Here is a 5,203-nt window from a genome sequence, read left to right on the forward strand (position 1 = left end):
AAAATAAAGTATAATAAAGTTATTGAATTAAAAAATTCTTAATTAGAAAAAAAAAAAAAAGGGACGGATAGAACCTTAGGACAAATGTTGGAAGCAAAGCTATACAGACAAAGTCTTACACAGAAGCGTACACATACACCCTCACAAAAAGAGGTAAAGGGGGAAAAATCATAAATTTTGCTGTCAGAGACCACCTCCTCAATTTGGGATGATTCGTTGTCTAAAGGAAGGAAGGAAGGAAAGAAAGAAAGAAAGAAAGAAAGAAAGAAAGAAAGAAAGAAAGAAAGAAAGAAAGAAGGTAAAGTATAATAACGTTCTTAAAATTAAAATTGATTATTAAGAAAAAAATTTTAAGAAAAAACCATGGACGGATAGAACCCTAGGACAAATGGTGGAAGCAAGACTATACAGACAAGATCTCACACAGAAGCATACACATACACATTCACAAAAAAGAGGAATAGGGAGAAAAATCATAGATCTTGCTCCCAAAGTCCACCTCCTTAATTTGGGATGATTGGCTGTCTATTCATGTATTCCACAGATGCAGGGTACATCAAGTTGATTGTGGAGCTTTAATCCGCTGCTTCTGAGGCTGCTGGGAGAGATTTCCCTTTCTCTTCTTTGTTCTCACAGCTCACAGGGGCTCAGCTTTGGATTTGGCCCTGCCTCTGCGTGTAGGTCGCTGGAGGGCGTCTGTTTTTTGCTCAGACAGGACGGGGTTAAAGGAGCCGCTGATTCGGGGGTTCTGGCGTGCTGAGGCCGGCGGGGAGGGAGGGGCACGGAATGCGGGGCGGGCCTGCGGCGGCAAAGTCCGGCGTGACCCTGCACCAGCCCGAGGCCCGCCGTGCGCTCTCCCGGGGAAGTCGTCCCCGGATCCCGGGAACCCGGCAGTGGCGGGCTGCACAGGCTCCGCGGAAGAGGGGAGTGGACAGCGACCTGCGCTCGCACACAGGCCCCTTGGTGGCGGCAGCAGCAGCCCCAACGTCTCCCGCCCGCCTCTGGGGTCCGCGCCTCCAGCCGCGGCTTGCGCCCGTCTCTGGAGTCAGCGTCCTCAGCCGCGGCTCGCGCCTGTCTCTGGGGTCCGCGCCCTCAGCCGCGGCTCGCGCCCGTCTCTGGGGTCCACGCTTTCAGCCGCGGCTCGCGCCCGTCTCTGGGGTTCGCGCTTTTAGCCGCGGCTCGCGCCCGTCTCTGGAGTTCCTTTAAGCAGCGTTCTTAAACCCCTCTCCTCACGCACCAGGAAACAAAGAGGGAAGAAAAAGTCTCTTGCCTCTTCGGCAGGTGCAGGCTTTTCCCCGGACTCCCTCCCGGCTAGCTGTGGTGCACTAACCCCTTCAGGCTATGTTCAAGCCGCCAACCCCAGTCCTCTCCCTGCGCTCCGTCCGAAACCGAAACCTGAGCCTCAGAGCCTCAGCTCGCAGCCCCGCCCGTCCCCGGCGGGTGAGCAGACAAGCCTCTCGGGCTGGTGAGTGCCGGTCGGCACCGATCCTCTGTGCGGGAATCTCCCCGCTTTGTCCTCCGCACCCGTTGCTGTGCACTCCTCCGCGGCTTCGAAGCTCCCCCCTCCGCCTCCCGCAGTCTCCGCCCGCGAAGGGGCTTCCTAGTGTGTGGAAACTTTTCCTCCTTCACAGCTCCCTCCCACTGGTGCAGGTGCCGTCCTTATTCTTTTGTCTCTGTTTATTCTTTTTTCCTTTTGCCCTACCCAGGTACGTGGGGAGTTTCTTGCCTTTTGGGAGGTCTGAGGTCTTCTGCCAGCCTTCAGTAGGTGTTCTGTAGGAGTTGTTCCACGTGTAGATGTATTACTGGTGTATCTGTGGAGAGGAAGGTGATCTCCGCGTCTTACTCTTCCGCCATCTTCCTTCAGACTCCCCTAGTATCTGTTTAAGAGTAAAGAAGCTTTATCTTTCCCTAAAAGGATAGTAGAGTATTAAGTTGTTTATTGAATAATTTTCAAAACCATCTAAGAAAACGTTTTGTTTGTTTTTAGGACACAAGATGATGAAACAGCCCAGCCCAAAGAAGTCCAGCAGAAGCAGGGCTCAGCCCACCAGGAATGGTTTACCAAATATTTTTCTTTCTAAACTTATCCTTAAACTGATCATAAAGTGGACATTTGAAACACATTTCTTTTGAAGCATCTGATTGAAGGAATGAACTAAAAAGCCAACCAACCAAATAACTTGCTTGTAATATGATTTACATACATAGCTAAAACAAATTCTTGCATTAACATTTCATACTGTTTCATTGTGACATTAAGATAAAACAAGCCAGTGTTATCAGAAAGTGCCCATAGGGAAATATTATTAATGTTACTGATGACCTACCCATGGTATTTCTAGTGTCCATAAGACTGCAATCCGCATTGTGGAATATCAGACTTTGTGATTTCCATGGTCTACTTTTAAAGCAGTTTCATTTTCCTAGGACACTAGTCATCTTCACTTGAAAAGTGTTTCTATGTAAATGATATAATTCCAAAATACACATGTAACCTCAATAGGTAGAGAAATAAAACAAAGCTCAAAATAACCAGGAAAGCCAATTTTAAAAAACCAAAGAAAACAAAACTGCTAGGAATGGACTATAGCAGACCTTGGCATACTTGGATCAAATATTTTGACTTCCTAGGTCCAGGACATGAAGATTATAGAGGGAATAACAGCTACCTCTAAGGGGCTTTTTGAAGTTTAAGCAAAATATGGGTAATAATACTAATCGTGAATTGGAATTAAGCCTTGCCAGGATTTTTCTGTGAATAACTGAGCCTCACCCCATCATACATCTCAACTTCAATGACTGTAGCATCAACTTGGTCATTTGTGATGGTTTCTAGATTATTCTTTGAAGTGAAAGATCTACTGAACCTCTAGTCTTGCCTCATGGTGCATTGCTTCCCCATTGCATGGATGCTCAGGAGATTAAAGGGAACTGGGAATGGCCATTCACAATGCTGACCTCGCTGTCAGTCCACGCTGAGCTGTCTGACCCTCTGATGGAGCAGTGCAATTTGACAAGAGCCAGTACAACTTTTAGTGGTCAAAATATGTTCTCAATCCTTTGGTGCTGGCCCAGTAAGTGGCCTATAAACAGTTGTCTCTTCTATGCACCATCAAATCTTTGCTCTTTGAATAAAACTTTATAAACAACTGGGCAATAAAAATGGTTGTGATTTGTACTGATTTTCCAAAGAAAGGTGAAATTAGATGAAGGCTGAACTTGGAAATAGGAAGCTCACATTAACCTCAGTCAGATCATCAATAAAACGTAGCTGCGGTGCTTTGTGACCACCTAGAGGAGCGGGACAGGGAGGGTGGGAGACGCAAGAGGGAAGAGACATGGGGACACATGCACATGCACAGCTGACTCACCCTGCTACAAAGCAGAAACCAACACACCACTGCAAAGCAACCACACTCCAATACAGATGTCAAAAATAATTAATTAGAATAAAATAAAGAAATAAAACGTAGCTGCTCATGCACTTATGTCATTTTGAGAGAAATGCAATTACAACTCAGACTCACAATTTAAAATTAAATTTACTACCTAATCAAAACATATGGCCTAATAACATAAATTTTTAAATATCACTTCTCCTACCCTCCCCCAAAAGTAAATGAACACTACACAAAATATAAACTCACCCCAAATAAAAGTCAACATTAAGGGGGCTTCCCTGGTGGTGCAGTGGTCGAGAGTCCGCCTGCCGATGTAGGGGACACGGGCCTGCGCCCCAGTCTGGGAAGATTCCACACGCCGCAGAGCGGCTGGGTCCGTGGCCTATGGCCGCTAAGCCTGCGCGTCCGGAGCCTGCGTTCCACAGCAGGAGAGGCCACAGCAGTGAGAGGGCCACGTACCACACACACACACACAAAAAGTCAACATTAAGGATACTGCTGGATTCCTATAGCACTAGTTACTGCAGTACAGTAACAGCTACTACACTAACCTATGAAATTATAATCCTCTTCCAACCTATTTACAAAATATCCTCATTCTGAGGTTCTGGAAGTGTTACATCGTTGCATTAGACTCCTCTTCTTTAGGTAGTTCAGTCTTGAAAAACAGCAAATTTACATATTTTTATATACTGCCACTGATGTGTAAATTATCATAAAAGGCCTTACAACCAAAATCCTCATCCTTTGATATGCAGATCAGATCATACAAGCTTTTCCCCTCAGATCATACAAAATAATCCAAAACTGGAAACAGAGAGACAAACACTCATACAAAAATAAAAATAATAAAAACAAGAAGCAAAAAACAAAAACATAAAAAGGAATCTGTAAACAGCATCATATTAACAGTCTTAAATTTTGCTAAAGACAATATACTTGGTTTACCAAAGCAATAAGCATTTTATAAAGTATTCCAGAAATAATGCTTATAAAAATAGGGGGAAATTTTTAGATGAGAGCGCAAAACTAAATCATCTCACTCTCTGGCAAAGAGTTCTCCCAAAATGTCATGTCTACAAGAAGTGATGTTTGGCAAAACTGTGTCTGGGCTGACTCAGCCACCAGCTCATGTTCAGGTGGCTTTTCCTCAGGTTTGCTTCATCGGTGCAGGGATATTTGCAGATGCCTGCTCGAGGTAGGCCAGGGAACCCTGAAGGATGTCGGCTGGCTTTTTGTGCTGCATGTTGATGTCCTCCAGCTGCCAATGTCTCAGTTTTGTTAAGTGCTTCTGGACCAGAGCATCCTTTCTCTGTAATTCATTCCTCAGTTCCGAGACGTCCAGTTCGAATTTCTTCCTGATCTGTACCATTGACATAATCCTGACTCACCAGAGAAGCAAAACAAGCCTCGAACGATGACTCCAACTCGTCCACCAAGGTACTGTTAGAAGTCCTCGGAACGCCTGGTGTGGCCTGAAGAAGCGAAGCCTGGGCCAAGAGGCCCGGCGGGAGTGGCGGCGGTCCCGGTGGCTGCCCGGAGAACATGCCTCCTAGCGAAGCCGCCATTTCTAAAAAATCTAACTTTTTTATCTTGATCTTTTGTTAGCACTTTTATGAATTCATCAGTTTTCCATTAGAGTTCTGAAAATGCTTATTCATTCAGTTCAGCAGTATAGTCAGTTACCAGAAACCTGTACTTGTCAGAGTCTTTTCCATGAATTCCTTGAAGATGAAACAGTTTTGCAAAAGCATCAGAGTACACCCAGAACTGTCTGTAAATGACAAAAGACTTAAAAATGA

General features: G+C 45.2%; 1 pseudogene; it reads right to left on the bottom strand.

Annotated features, from left to right (window-relative positions):
* Positions 1 to 4,431: 4,431 nt before the first annotated feature.
* Positions 4,432 to 4,969, bottom strand: LOC113616341 (mediator of RNA polymerase II transcription subunit 28 pseudogene; annotated as a pseudogene).
* Between the last annotated feature and the right edge of the window lie 234 nt (positions 4,970 to 5,203).

This window comes from Aethalodelphis obliquidens, unplaced genomic scaffold (assembly GCF_003676395.1).
Source record: "Aethalodelphis obliquidens isolate GAN/ISIS:26980383/991018 unplaced genomic scaffold, ASM367639v1 scaffold134, whole genome shotgun sequence".
NCBI lineage: Eukaryota > Metazoa > Chordata > Mammalia > Artiodactyla > Delphinidae > Aethalodelphis > Aethalodelphis obliquidens.